The sequence below is a fragment of the Ambystoma mexicanum genome, unplaced genomic scaffold, assembly GCF_040938575.1.
Source record: "Ambystoma mexicanum isolate Mex_15411 unplaced genomic scaffold, UKY_AmexF1_1 Mex_scaf89, whole genome shotgun sequence".
NCBI lineage: Eukaryota > Metazoa > Chordata > Amphibia > Caudata > Ambystomatidae > Ambystoma > Ambystoma mexicanum.
In genome coordinates, this window is record NW_027182509.1 from 559,080 (window position 1) to 574,274 (window position 15,195).

Consider the following 15,195-nt stretch of genomic DNA (forward strand, 5'->3'; position numbering starts at 1 on the left):
CGAGCGATTGAGTTTGATGATAGGCAATCGCATCTACCGTGTTCCCCTGGCCGGGTTTGGCCGCTGCGGCAGTGATCACGTCTCCCGCATTCACGTGAATTTCGATCAGTCCGAGGTGCGACGCCGTGTAGTAGCTAAGGAGGCATCGGCTCTTGGCGAGGGACCGTATCACGTGAATGGTCGCATCGACTTGCCGCCCGTTCAGGAGAAGGCACTGGGTGAATTGACCCACCGTTTGGAGCGGGGTGGCGGCACCCCACTGGAAGATTCTGGAGCGAGACGGACTGAGCTGTGGCGGGCATGGTATCTTGGCGTAGTCTTGTTCACCCATGATGTTCACTGTGGCCCCAGAGTCGATCATAAATTGAAATTGGCAATTCGCCATCTTGAGCGGGATCTGCGGGGCCTCCCTGGCCTCTTTGTTGTCGAGGATGAGGTTCACGAACTCATCCTGGTCGTAGTGGTCCTGCGGCGCGTAGTAGGCCGCCGCCTGGTCGTCTTGGCAGAGGGTTTCCGGCCTGTATTCTGCAGGCGGGTTGTCGTATTCGTCTGTGAAATGTCTGGGCTGTTCGGCCTGGTCATACGGAGGGGCATATCCTGCCGCTAGGTATTCGTCCATCGCACGAACGTAACGCCTCTGGCCGAGGCCCTGTTGATATGGTCTCGGCTGGCTGTATTGCAGGGGTTGCGGGCGGAACGGCATTCTGGGGGCCGCCTGGGGCCGCATCGGTGGAAATGGTACGCCCTCCCTGCAAACGGAGTGAAAGTGTCCTTCTCTCCCGCAGTTGGTACATCGCTGGGACAGGGCAGGGCAAGACCCTGAGTGGGGGAAGGACATCCCGCAGCGGTAGCACTGTCTTTGCAGACGCGGGGTTGACATCGACGGGGCAATCGGTGGTCTATATGGCTGAGGGCCCCTGTCGCCTTGACGGGGGGGCAGTATGGCGGCCACGAATTCCCCTGAGTCCACTTTCGCGTTGTTGGAATGGCCCATGGCTGAGGCCTGCGCATCCACCCTCTCGTGGATGCGGGCGAGTTCACTGACCTCGGGCATGGTGAGCGGTTTCTTGAGGAGCTGTTTCTTGAGTGCGGGGGAGAGGCATCCCTCGATCACCCTCAGCCGGATAGCTTCCTCTAACGAGAACGCATCAAATTGGCAGTTCGCCCCTTTCACCCGTAGACGTGTGATGAATTCGTCGACGGTCTCTTGCGGGAGTTGGGTGCATTGATTGAACAGGTATCTTTCATAGTCCCGATTGACTTCGATGATAAGCAGTTTGTCCAAAGCGCCGATCAGCTTGGGAAAAGTGTCCTGGTCTGTGGGCGGAATGGCCTTGACGACCGTTTTGATCTCTCCCCCTACCAGGTTAAGGAAAATGTCTCTCATATTGGGGGAGTCCCCGTCGCCGGAACCTCTCACGAAGTGTCGAAAATCGTCCATCCAGTCGGTCCATCTGGGGCCTTTGGTGGCCTGAGGAGTCATAGTGAACGGCGGGGGCAGTCGTAGTTGAATCGACTTCGCCACCCGTGGCAGTTGAGGCGAGCCCTGGCTGGACCCCGGGTTGGAGGTGCTCATGGCGCCTGGGAGAGAAGGCCCACGGGTGCGCGGGCGGGGTCGCTTCCGCGGAGGTTCGACGGAGGAGGTCCGGCAAGGCGGATTCGGCGGAGTGCCGTGTTGCGCGGAGGTGGAGCAGGAGGAGGGGGCTCGCTGGATCGGCCACCACAGGCGGACTGCCGTAGGAGGAGGACTCCGGTGCGCGGGAGAGATCCTCGTCGCCAAATGTTGCCTAGGGATCTAGGCCCAAATGAAGGACGCACACACGGAGAGATAAGAGGAACTTCTTTATTCTTTCACAACCAAACTGGAACTGCCACTCGCAGCGCACGTGCCCCATAACCCCCTTGCCCAGTCAAACTCCGCCTTTCCAACGGAGGGGGCTCACGAGCGTTAACCCCTTGAGTCCCGGGTAACAGCCCCCATCTCCCACCTTGCCTCATGGTCTCCCCTCCTCTGCGCACCTGACAGTTTGCCTGCCCTTCCACTGCCTGTCTCCAGACTTTCCAAGGAGAAAAGGCAAAGCACTAAAGCGGGCCGGGCAACGGGTCAAGTTCCGCTTTCGGCGGCTAGCAGGAAGGTAGCGTGGCCGAGCGGTCTAAGGCGCTGGATTAAGGCTCCAGTCTCTTCGGAGGCGTGGGTTCAAATCCCACCGCTGCCACTTTTCCTGGCCTTGCATTTTAAAGAAGAACGTAACGTTGACCTCTTCCTTCATTAGTGCCACCTCTGTCGCAATGAGCAAGCGGATGGTATGCCACACCCTGCAGGAAAAAGGTTTCGCTTCTGACGTCTTGCTTTTCTGGACATCCAGTCTCAAGTTTCCCATCTGGAACGGCGCTCCCTGCTGCTTTGTGAAGGCTTGCTGCAAGAGCCTTCGAAACCCAGGAGCTCTTGCGTTGAGCTGTGACGCGTCCTGGGAAGACCTCCCGTTGCAGCGGAATGAGCCCCACTTCCAGGGCGTGCTGGTAGCAAATTTCCCACAGCCCACAGGGAGCAAACGATCCCAGGTGTGATGTATCACCAGGAGAGGCTGAGATGAGAGTAAGGGTTCACGCGTGTGCCCGGACCAAGGTTAATGATGGGATTAGAGCTAGGGTTAGATGCAGGGAAAGAGTGAGAGTTATAATTAGGGATAAAGCTAACAGGTGATCATTACTCGTCATGTAACATGATACAAAGGGTCAGAAGAGGAACTGATTCAGGGTTACAATTTGGACTTCGCAGACAACAGGAGCACTAAATGGTGCTGAGGGGGACTCAATAAAGCGGACCGGCCGCCTAATGTAAGCAATTGTGCACAAATATTGTACGATGACTAGCGTTGCCGGTGCTTTTTTCTTAAAGAGTCAGTTCCTGGCACCCATTCCCTACTTGACTCAACCTAATCTTCAAGAATATTTGTCAAGAACTAAAAAAAATCCAGAAAAGGTTTAACCTCCCCGTCACCCCGGTCTCCCGCGTGACAGGCGGGGATACTGACCACTATACTAACGAGGAGACGTGAGGGCACGAAATGAACAGCTGCTGATGTCTGCACAGCATCCAGCGACCACCTAGATGGCCTAGGGGGTCTCATTTTCCCCCGTCAAACGGCTTGCCCGATCTAAGGCTAATTTCTTTCTTTTTATCGGCACCAGGCTTAAAACTCAGTTTAAGGTGATCGTTCCGGGCTATGTTTGACTCCAGAGTTGAACCTGTCATCCCGCCTTTCCTCAGCAAATCAAGCTACCCATCTCAAGTCTCATGAGCTGAGGACGGCAAAGTCCCTGTGGGCTTAGGACAGTCAAAGAAACCCCTGGGCTGCATGCTAAGCCCCTTTTCGGCTTCACTTTCCGAAACCTGCCCCAGCTTGCGATTCGTTTTTTTCTCACTTCTTGCCCCCATCTCCCACCTTGCCTCATGGTCTCCCCTCCTCTGCGCACCTGACAGTTTGCCTGCCCTTCCACTGCCTGTCTCCAGACTTTCCAAGGAGAAAAGGCAAAGCACTAAAGCGGGCCGGGCAACGGGTCAAGTTCCGCTTTCGGCGGCTAGCAGGAAGGTAGCGTGGCCGGCGCTGGATTAAGGCTCCAGTCTCTTCGGAGGCGTGGGTTCAAATCCCACCGCTGCCACTTTTCCTGGCCTTGCATTTTAAAGAAGAACGTAACGTTGACCTCTTCCTTCATTAGTGCCACCTCTGTCGCAATGAGCAAGCGGATGGTATGCCACACCCTGCAGGAAAAAGGTTTCGCTTCTGACGTCTTGCTTTTCTGGACATCCAGTCTCAAGTTTCCCATCTTGAACGGCGCTCCCTGCTGCTTTGTGAAGGCTTGCTGCAAGAGCCTTCGAAACCCAGGAGCTCTTGCGTTGAGCTGTGACGCGTCCTGGGAAGACCTCCCGTTGCAGCGGAATGAGCCCCACTTCCAGGGCGTGCTGGTAGCAAATTTCCCACAGCCCACAGGGAGCAAACGATCCCAGGTGTGATGTATCACCAGGAGAGGCTGAGATGAGAGTAAGGGTTCACGCGTGTGCCCGGACCAAGGTTAATGATGGGATTAGAGCTAGGTTAGATGCAGGGAAAGAGTGAGAGTTATAATTAGGGATAAAGCTAACAGGTGATCATTACTCGTCATGTAACATGATACAAAGGGTCACAAGAGGAACTGATTCAGGGTTACAATTTGGACTTCGCAGACAACAGGAGCACTAAATGGTGCTGAGGGGGACTCAATAAAGCGGACCGGCCGCCTAATGTAAGCAATTGTGCACAAATATTGTACGATGACTAGCGTTGCCGGTGCTTTTTTCTGAAAGAGTCAGTTCCTGTCACCCATTCCCTACTTGACTCAACCTAATCTTCAAGAATATTTGTCAAGAACTAAAAAAAATCCAGAAAAGGTTTAACCTCGGTCTCCCGCGTGACAGGCGGGGATACTGACCACTATACTAACGAGGAGACGTGAGGGCATGAAATGAACAGCTGCTGATGTCTGCACAGCATCCAGCGACCACCTAGATGGCCTAGGGGGTCTCATTTTCCCCCGTCAAACGGCTTGCCCGATCTAAGGCTAATTTCTTTCTTTTTATCGGCACCAGGCTTAAAACTCAGTTTAAGGTGATCGTTCCGGGCTATGTTTGACTCCAGAGTTGAACCTGTCATCCCGCCTTTCCTCAGCAAATCAAGCTACCCATCTCAAGTCTCATGAGCTGAGGACGGCAAAGTCCCTGTGGGCGTAGGACAGTCAAAGAAACCCCTGGGCTGCATGCTAAGCCCCTTTTCGGCTTCACTTTCCGAAACCTGCCCCAGCTTGCGATTCGTTTTTTTCTCACTTCTTGCCCCCATCTCCCACCTTGCCTCATGGTCTCCCCTCCTCTGCGCACCTGACAGTTTGCCTGCCCTTCCACTGCCTGTCTCCAGACTTTCCAAGGAGAAAAGGCAAAGCACTAAAGCGGGCCGGGCAACGGGTCAAGTTCCGCTTTCGGCGGCTAGCAGGAAGGTAGCGTGGCCGAGCGGTCTAAGGCGCTGGATTAAGGCTCCAGTCTCTTCGGAGGCGTGGGTTCAAATCCCACCGCTGCCACTTTTCCTGGCCTTGCATTTTAAAGAAGAACGTAACGTTGACCTCTTCCTTCATTAGTGCCACCTCTGTCGCAATGAGCAAGCGGATGGTATGCCACACCCTGCAGGAAAAAGGTTTCGCTTCTGACGTCTTGCTTTTCTGGACATCCAGTCTCAAGTTTCCCATCTGGAACGGCGCTCCCTGCTGCTTTGTGAAGGCTTGCTGCAAGAGCCTTCGAAACCCAGGAGCTCTTGCGTTGAGCTGTGACGCGTCCTGGGAAGACCTCCCGTTGCAGCGGAATGAGCCCCACTTCCAGGGCGTGCTGGTAGCAAATTTCCCACAGCCCACAGGGAGCAAACGATCCCAGGTGTGATGTATCACCAGGAGAGGCTGAGATGAGAGTAAGGGTTCACGCGTGTGCCCGGACCAAGGTTAATGATGGGATTAGAGCTAGGGTTAGATGCAGGGAAAGAGTGAGAGTTATAATTAGGGATAAAGCTAACAGGTGATCATTACTCGTCATGTAACATGATACAAAGGGTCAGAAGAGGAACTGATTCAGGGTTACAATTTGGACTTCGCAGACAACAGGAGCACTAAATGGTGCTGAGGGGGACTCAATAAAGCGGACCGGCCGCCTAATGTAAGCAATTGTGCACAAATATTGTACGATGACTAGCGTTGCCGGTGCTTTTTTCTGAAAGAGTCAGTTCCTGGCACCCATTCCCTACTTGACTCAACCTAATCTTCAAGAATATTTGTCAAGAACTAAAAAAAATCCAAAAAAAGGTTTAACCTCCCCGTCGGGGTCTCCCGCGTGACAGGCGGGGATACTGACCACTATACTAACGAGGAGACGTGAGGGCATGAAATGAACAGCTGCTGATGTCTGCACAGCATCCAGCGACCACCTAGATGGCCTAGGGGGTCTCATTTTCCCCCGTCAAACGGCTTGCCCGATCTAAGGCTAATTTCTTTCTTTTTATCGGCACCAGGCTTAAAACTCAGTTTAAGGTGATCGTTCCGGGCTATGTTTGACTCCAGAGTTGAACCTGTCATCCCGCCTTTCCTCAGCAAATCAAGCTACCCATCTCAAGTCTCATGAGCTGAGGACGGCAAAGTCCCTGTGGGCTTAGGACAGTCAAAGAAACCCCTGGGCTGCATGCTAAGCCCCTTTTCGGCTTCACTTTCCGAAACCTGCCCCAGCTTGCGATTCGTTTTTTTCTCACTTCTTGCCCCCATCTCCCACCTTGCCTCATGGTCTCCCCTCCTCTGCGCACCTGACAGTTTGCCTGCCCTTCCACTGCCTGTCTCCAGACTTTCCAAGGAGAAAAGGCAAAGCACTAAAGCGGGCCGGGCAACGGGTCAAGTTCCGCTTTCGGCGGCTAGCAGGAAGGTAGCGTGGCCAAGCGGTCTAAGGCGCTGGGTTAAGGCTCCAGTCTCTTCGGAGGCGTGGGTTCAAATCCCACCGCTGCCACTTTTCCTGGCCTTGCATTTTAAAGAAGAACGTACCGTTGACCTCTTCCTTCATTAGTGCCACCTCTGTCGCAATGAGCAAGCGGATGGTATACCACACCCTGCAGGAAAAAGGTTTCGCTTCTGACGTCTTGCTTTTCTGGACATCCAGTCTCAAGTTTCCCATCTGGAACGGCGCTCCCTGCTGCTTTGTGAAGGCTTGCTGCAAGAGTCTTCGAAACCCAGGAGCTCTTGCGTTGAGCTGTGACGCGTCCTGGGAAGACCTCCCGTTGCAGCGGAATGAGCCCCACTTCCAGGGCGTGCTGGTAGCAAATTTCCCACAGCCCACAGGGAGCAAACGATCCCAGGTGTGATGTATCACCAGGAGAGGCTGAGATGAGAGTAAGGGTTCACGCGTGTGCCCGGACCAAGGTTAATGATGGGATTAGAGCTAGGGTTAGATGCAGGGAAAGAGTGAGAGTTATAATTAGGGATAAAGCTAACAGGTGATCATTACTCGTCATGTAACATGATACAAAGGGTCAGAAGAGGAACTGATTCAGGGTTACAATTTGGACTTCGCAGACAACAGGAGCACTAAATGGTGCTGAGGGGGACTCAATAAAGCGGACCGGCCGCCTAATGTAAGCAATTGTGCACAAATATTGTACGATGACTAGCGTTGCCGGTGCTTTTTTCTTAAAGAGTCAGTTCCTGGCACCCATTCCCTACTTGACTCAACCTAATCTTCAAGAATATTTGTCAAGAACTAAAAAAAATCCAGAAAAGGTTTAACCTCCCCGTCGCCCCGGTCTCCCGCGTGACAGGCGGGGATACTGACCACTATACTAACGAGGAGACGTGAGGGCACGAAATGAACAGCTGCTGATGTCTGCACAGCATCCAGCGACCACCTAGATGGCCTAGGGGTCTCATTTTCCCCCGTCAAACGGCTTGCCCGATCTAAGGCTAATTTCTTTCTTTTTATCGGCACCAGGCTTAAAACTCAGTTTAAGGTGATCGTTCCGGGCTATGTTTGACTCCAGAGTTGAACCTGTCATCCCGCCTTTCCTCAGCAAATCAAGCTACCCATCTCAAGTCTCATGAGCTGAGGACGGCAAAGTCCCTGTGGGCTTAGGACAGTCAAAGAAACCCCTGGGCTGCATGCTAAGCCCCTTTTCGGCTTCACTTTCCGAAACCTGCCCCAGCTTGCGATTCGTTTTTTTCTCACTTCTTGCCCCCATCTCCCACCTTGCCTCATGGTCTCCCCTCCTCTGCGCACCTGACAGTTTGCCTGCCCTTCCACTGCCTGTCTCCAGACTTTCCAAGGAGAAAAGGCAAAGCACTAAAGCGGGCCGGGCAACGGGTCAAGTTCCGCTTTCGGCGGCTAGCAGGAAGGTAGCGTGGCCGAGCGGTCTAAGGCGCTGGATTAAGGCTCCAGTCTCTTCGGAGGCGTGGGTTCAAATCCCACTGCTGCCACTTTTCCTGGCCTTGCATTTTAAAGAAGAACGTAACGTTGACCTCTTCCTTCATTAGTGCCACCTCTGTCGCAATGAGCAAGCGGATGGTATGCCACACCCTGCAGGAAAAAGGTTTCGCTTCTGACGTCTTGCTTTTCTGGACATCCAGCCTCAAGTTTCCCATCTGGAACGGCGCTCCCTGCTGCTTTGTGAAGGCTTGCTGCAAGAGCCTTCGAAACCCAGGAGCTCTTGCGTTGAGCTGTGACGCGTCCTGGGAAGACCTCCCGTTGCAGCGGAATGAGCCCCACTTCCAGGGCGTGCTGGTAGCAAATTTCCCACAGCCCACAGGGAGCAAACGATCCCAGGTGTGATGTATCACCAGGAGAGGCTGAGATGAGAGTAAGGGTTCACGCGTGTGCCCGGACCAAGGTTAATGATGGGATTAGAGCTAGGGTTAGATGCAGGGAAAGAGTGAGAGTTATAATTAGGGATAAAGCTAACAGGTGATCATTACTCGTCATGTAACATGATACAAAGGGTCAGAAGAGGAACTGATTCAGGGTTACAATTTGGACTTCGCAGACAACAGGAGCACTAAATGGTGCTGAGGGGGACTCAATAAAGCGGACCGGCCGCCTAATGTAAGCAATTGTGCACAAATATTGTACGATGACTAGCGTTGCCGGTGCTTTTTTCTGAAAGAGTCAGTTCCTGGCACCCATTCCCTACTTGACTCAACCTAATCTTCAAGAATATTTGTCAAGAACTAAAAAAAATCCAGAAAAGGTTTAACCTCCGCGCCCGGTCTCCCGCGTGACAGGCGGGGATACTGACCACTATACTAACGAGGAGACGTGAGGGCATGAAATGAACAGCTGCTGATGTCTGCACAGCATCCAGCGACCACCTAGATGGCCTAGGGGGTCTCATTTTCCCCCGTCAAACGGCTTGCCCGATCTAAGGCTAATTTCTTTCTTTTTATCGGCACCAGGCTTAAAACTCAGTTTAAGGTGATCGTTCCGGGCTATGTTTGACTCCAGAGTTGAACCTGTCATCCCGCCTTTCCTCAGCAAATCAAGCTACCCATCTCAAGTCTCATGAGCTGAGGACGGCAAAGTCCCTGTGGGCTTAGGACAGTCAAAGAAACCCCTGGGCTGCATGCTAAGCCCCTTTTCGGCTTCACTTTCCGAAACCTGCCCCAGCTTGCGATTCGTTTTTTTCTCACTTCTTGCCCCCATCTCCCACCTTGCCTCATGGTCTCCCCTCCTCTGCGCACCTGACAGTTTGTCTGCCCTTCCACTGCCTGTCTCCAGACTTTCCAAGGAGAAAAGGCAAAGCACTAAAGCGGGCCGGGCAACGGGTCAAGTTCCGCTTTCGGTGGCTAGCAGGAAGGTAGCGTGGCCAAGCGGTCTAAGGCGCTGGATTAAGGCTCCAGTCTCTTCGGAGGCGTGGGTTCAAATCCCACCGCTGCCACTTTTCCTGGCCTTGCATTTTAAAGAAGAACGTAACGTTGACCTCTTCCTTCATTAGTGCCACCTCTGTCGCAATGAGCAAGCGGATGGTATGCCACACCCTGCAGGAAAAAGGTTTAGCTTCTGACGTCTTGCTTTTCTGGACATCCAGTCTCAAGTTTCCCATCTGGAACGGCGCTCCCTGCTGCTTTGTGAAGGCTTGCTGCAAGAGCCTTCAAAACCCAGGAGCTCTTGCGTTGAGCTGTGACACGTCCTGGGAAGACCTCCCGTTGCAGCGGAATGAGCCCCACTTCCAGGGCGTGCTGGTAGCAAATTTCCCACAGCCCACAGGGAGCAAACGATCCCAGGTGTGATGTATCACCAGGAGAGGCTGAGATGAGAGTAAGGGTTCACGCGTGTGCCCGGACCAAGGTTAATGATGGGATTAGAGCTAGGGTTAGATGCAGGGAAAGAGTGAGAGTTATAATTAGGGATAAAGCTAACAGGTGATCATTACTCGTCATGTAACATGATACAAAGGGTCAGAAGAGGAACTGATTCAGGGTTACAATTTGGACTTCGCAGACAACAGGAGCACTAAATGGTGCTGAGGGGGACTCAATAAAGCGGACCGGCCGCCTAATGTAAGCAATTGTGCACAAATATTGTACGATGACTAGCGTTGCCGGTGCTTTTTTCTTAAAGAGTCAGTTCCTGGCACCCATTCCCTACTTGACTCAACCTAATCTTCAAGAATATTTGTCAAGAACTAAAAAAAATCCAGAAAAGGTTTAACCTCCCCGTCGGGTCTCCCGCGTGACAGGCGGGGATACTGACCACTATACTAACGAGGAGACGTGAGGGCACGAAATGAACAGCTGCTGATGTCTGCACAGCATCCAGCGACCACCTAGATGGCCTAGGGGGTCTCATTTTCCCCCGTCAAACGGCTTGCCCGATCTAAGGCTAATTTCTTTCTTTTTATCGGCACCAGGCTTAAAACTCAGTTTAAGGTGATCGTTCCGGGCTATGTTTGACTCCAGAGTTGAACCTGTCATCCCGCCTTTCCTCAGCAAATCAAGCTACCCATCTCAAGTCTCATGAGCTGAGGACGGCAAAGTCCCTGTGGGCTTAGGACAGTCAAAGAAACCCCTGGGCTGCATGCTAAGCCCCTTTTCGGCTTCACTTTCCGAAACCTGCCCCAGCTTGCGATTCGTTTTTTTCTCACTTCTTGCCCCCATCTCCCACCTTGCCTCATGGTCTCCCCTCCTCTGCGCACCTGACAGTTTGCCTGCCCTTCCACTGCCTGTCTCCAGACTTTCCAAGGAGAAAAGGCAAAGCACTAAAGCGGGCCGGGCAACGGGTCAAGTTCCGCTTTCGGCGGCTAGCAGGAAGGTAGCGTGGCCGAGTGGTCTAAGGCGCTGGATTAAGGCTCCAGTCTCTTCGGAGGCGTGGGTTCAAATCCCACCGCTGCCACTTTTCCTGGCCTTGCATTTTAAAGAAGAACGTAACGTTGACCTCTTCCTTCATTAGTGCCACCTCTGTCGCAATGAGCAAGCGGATGGTATGCCACACCCTGCAGGAAAAAGGTTTCGCTTCTGACGTCTTGCTTTTCTGGACATCCAGTCTCAAGTTTCCCATCTGGAACGGCGCTCCCTGCTGCTTTGTGAAGGCTTGCTGCAAGAGCCTTCGAAACCCAGGAGCTCTTGCGTTGAGCTGTGACGCGTCCTGGGAAGACCTCCCGTTGCAGCGGAATGAGCCCCACTTCCAGGGCGTGCTGGTAGCAAATTTCCCACAGCCCACAGGGAGCAAACGATCCCAGGTGTGATGTATCACCAGGAGAGGCTGAGATGAGAGTAAGGGTTCACGCGTGTGCCCGGACCAAGGTTAATGATGGGATTAGAGCTAGGGTTAGATGCAGGGAAAGAGTGAGAGTTATAATTAGGGATAAAGCTAACAGGTGATCATTACTCGTCATGTAACATGATACAAAGGGTCAGAAGAGGAACTGATTCAGGGTTACAATTTGGACTTCGCAGACAACAGGAGCACTAAATGGTGCTGAGGGGGACTCAATAAAGCGGACCGGCCGCCTAATGTAAGCAATTGTGCACAAATATTGTACGATGACTAGCGTTGCCGGTGCTTTTTTCTTAAAGAGTCAGTTCCTGGCACCCATTCCCTACTTGACTCAACCTAATCTTCAAGAATATTTGTCAAGAACTAAAAAAAATCCAGAAAAGGTTTAACCTCCCCGTCGCCCCGGTCTCCCGCGTGACAGGCGGGGATACTGACCACTATACTAACGAGGAGACGTGAGGGCACGAAATGAACAGCTGCTGATGTCTGCACAGCATCCAGCGACCACCTAGATGGCCTAGGGGGTCTCATTTTCCCCCGTCAAACGGCTTGCCCGATCTAAGGCTAATTTCTTTCTTTTTATCGGCACCAGGCTTAAAACTCAGTTTAAGGTGATCGTTCCGGGCTATGTTTGACTCCAGAGTTGAACCTGTCATCCCGCCTTTCCTCAGCAAATCAAGCTACCCATCTCAAGTCTCATGAGCTGAGGACGGCAAAGTCCCTGTGGGCTTAGGACAGTCAAAGAAACCCCTGGGCTGCATGCTAAGCCCCTTTTCGGCTTCACTTTCCGAAACCTGCCCCAGCTTGCGATTCGTTTTTTTCTCACTTCTTGCCCCCATCTCCCACCTTGCCTCATGGTCTCCCCTCCTCTGCGCACCTGACAGTTTGCCTGCCCTTCCACTGCCTGTCTCCAGACTTTCCAAGGAGAAAAGGCAAAGCACTAAAGCGGGCCGGGCAACGGGTCAAGTTCCGCTTTCGGCGGCTAGCAGGAAGGTAGCGTGGCCGGCGCTGGATTAAGGCTCCAGTCTCTTCGGAGGCGTGGGTTCAAATCCCACCGCTGCCACTTTTCCTGGCCTTGCATTTTAAAGAAGAACGTAACGTTGACCTCTTCCTTCATTAGTGCCACCTCTGTCGCAATGAGCAAGCGGATGGTATGCCACACCCTGCAGGAAAAAGGTTTCGCTTCTGACGTCTTGCTTTTCTGGACATCCAGTCTCAAGTTTCCCATCTTGAACGGCGCTCCCTGCTGCTTTGTGAAGGCTTGCTGCAAGAGCCTTCGAAACCCAGGAGCTCTTGCGTTGAGCTGTGACGCGTCCTGGGAAGACCTCCCGTTGCAGCGGAATGAGCCCCACTTCCAGGGCGTGCTGGTAGCAAATTTCCCACAGCCCACAGGGAGCAAACGATCCCAGGTGTGATGTATCACCAGGAGAGGCTGAGATGAGAGTAAGGGTTCACGCGTGTGCCCGGACCAAGGTTAATGATGGGATTAGAGCTAGGTTAGATGCAGGGAAAGAGTGAGAGTTATAATTAGGGATAAAGCTAACAGGTGATCATTACTCGTCATGTAACATGATACAAAGGGTCACAAGAGGAACTGATTCAGGGTTACAATTTGGACTTCGCAGACAACAGGAGCACTAAATGGTGCTGAGGGGGACTCAATAAAGCGGACCGGCCGCCTAATGTAAGCAATTGTGCACAAATATTGTACGATGACTAGCGTTGCCGGTGCTTTTTTCTGAAAGAGTCAGTTCCTGTCACCCATTCCCTACTTGACTCAACCTAATCTTCAAGAATATTTGTCAAGAACTAAAAAAAATCCAGAAAAGGTTTAACCTCGGTCTCCCGCGTGACAGGCGGGGATACTGACCACTATACTAACGAGGAGACGTGAGGGCATGAAATGAACAGCTGCTGATGTCTGCACAGCATCCAGCGACCACCTAGATGGCCTAGGGGGTCTCATTTTCCCCCGTCAAACGGCTTGCCCGATCTAAGGCTAATTTCTTTCTTTTTATCGGCACCAGGCTTAAAACTCAGTTTAAGGTGATCGTTCCGGGCTATGTTTGACTCCAGAGTTGAACCTGTCATCCCGCCTTTCCTCAGCAAATCAAGCTACCCATCTCAAGTCTCATGAGCTGAGGACGGCAAAGTCCCTGTGGGCTTAGGACAGTCAAAGAAACCCCTGGGCTGCATGCTAAGCCCCTTTTCGGCTTCACTTTCCGAAACCTGCCCCAGCTTGCGATTCGTTTTTTTCTCACTTCTTGCCCCCATCTCCCACCTTGCCTCATGGTCTCCCCTCCTCTGCGCACCTGACAGTTTGCCTGCCCTTCCACTGCCTGTCTCCAGACTTTCCAAGGAGAAAAGGCAAAGCACTAAAGCGGGCCGGGCAACGGGTCAAGTTCCGCTTTCGGCGGCTAGCAGGAAGGTAGCGTGGCGGAGCGGTCTAAGGCGCTGGATTAAGGCTCCAGTCTCTTCGGAGGCGTGGGTTCAAATCCCACCGCTGCCACTTTTCCTGGCCTTGCATTTTAAAGAAGAACGTAACGTTGACCTCTTCCTTCATTAGTGCCACCTCTGTCGCAATGAGCAAGCGGATGGTATGCCACACCCTGCAGGAAAAAGGTTTCGCTTCTGACGTCTTGCTTTTCTGGACATCCAGTCTCAAGTTTCCCATCTGGAACGGCGCTCCCTGCTGCTTTGTGAAGGCTTGCTGCAAGAGCCTTCGAAACCCAGGAGCTCTTGCGTTGAGCTGTGACGTGTCCTGGGAAGACCTCCCGTTGCAGCGGAATGAGCCCCACTTCCAGGGCGTGCTGGTAGCAAATTTCCCACAGCCCACAGGGAGCAAACGATCCCAGGTGTGATGTATCACCAGGAGAGGCTGAGATGAGAGTAAGGGTTCACGCGTGTGCCCGGACCAAGGTTAATGATGGGATTAGAGCTAGGGTTAGATGCAGGGAAAGAGTGAGAGTTATAATTAGGGATAAAGCTAACAGGTGATCATTACTCGTCATGTAACATGATACAAAGGGTCAGAAGAGGAACTGATTCAGGGTTACAATTTGGACTTCGCAGACAACAGGAGCACTAAATGGTGCTGAGGGGGACTCAATAAAGCGGACCGGCCGCCTAATGTAAGCAATTGTGCACAAATATTGTACGATGACTAGCGTTGCCGGTGCTTTTTTCTTAAAGAGTCAGTTCCTGGCACCCATTCCCTACTTGACTCAACCTAATCTTCAAGAATATTTGTCAAGAACTAAAAAAAATCCAGAAAAGGTTTAACCTCCCCGTCGGGTCTCCCGCGTGACAGGCGGGGATACTGACCACTATACTAACGAGGAGACGTGAGGGCACGAAATGAACAGCTGCTGATGTCTGCACAGCATCCAGCGACCACCTAGATGGCCTAGGGGGTCTCATTTTCCCCCGTCAAACGGCTTGCCCGATCTAAGGCTAATTTCTTTCTTTTTATCGGCACCAGGCTTAAAACTCAGTTTAAGGTGATCGTTCCGGGCTATGTTTGACTCCAGAGTTGAACCTGTCATCCCGCCTTTCCTCAGCAAATCAAGCTACCCATCTCAAGTCTCAGGAGCTGAGGACGGCAAAGTCCCTGTGGGCTTAGGACAGTCAAAGAAACCCCTGGGCTGCATGCTAAGCCCCTTTTCGGCTTCACTTTCCGAAACCTGCCCCAGCTTGCGATTCGTTTTTTTCTCACTTCTTGCCCCCATCTCCCACCTTGCCTCATGGTCTCCCCTCCTCTGCGCACCTGACAGTTTGCCTGCCCTTCCACTGCCTGTCTCCAGACTTTCCAAGGAGAAAAGGCAAAGCACTAAAGCGGGACGGGCAACGGGTCAAGTTCCGCTTTCGGCGGCTAGCAGGAA

The 15,195-nt window shown here is 52.7% G+C and overlaps 3 non-coding genes across 3 annotated transcripts; all 3 read left to right on the plus strand.

The window, feature by feature from the left end:
* The first annotated feature begins 2,134 nt into the window (after positions 1–2,134).
* Positions 2,135–2,216, plus strand: TRNAL-AAG (transfer RNA leucine (anticodon AAG)). Its single transcript has one exon. It is a non-coding gene; the product is annotated as a tRNA-Leu (tRNA).
* A 2,811-nt stretch (positions 2,217–5,027) lies between these two features.
* On the plus strand, positions 5,028–5,109 carry TRNAL-AAG (transfer RNA leucine (anticodon AAG)). Its single transcript has one exon. It is a non-coding gene; the product is annotated as a tRNA-Leu (tRNA).
* Positions 5,110–10,848: 5,739 nt separating this feature from the next.
* TRNAL-AAG (transfer RNA leucine (anticodon AAG)) lies at positions 10,849–10,930 on the plus strand. The gene has a single exon. It is a non-coding gene; the product is annotated as a tRNA-Leu (tRNA).
* Positions 10,931–15,195: the final 4,265 nt, after the last annotated feature.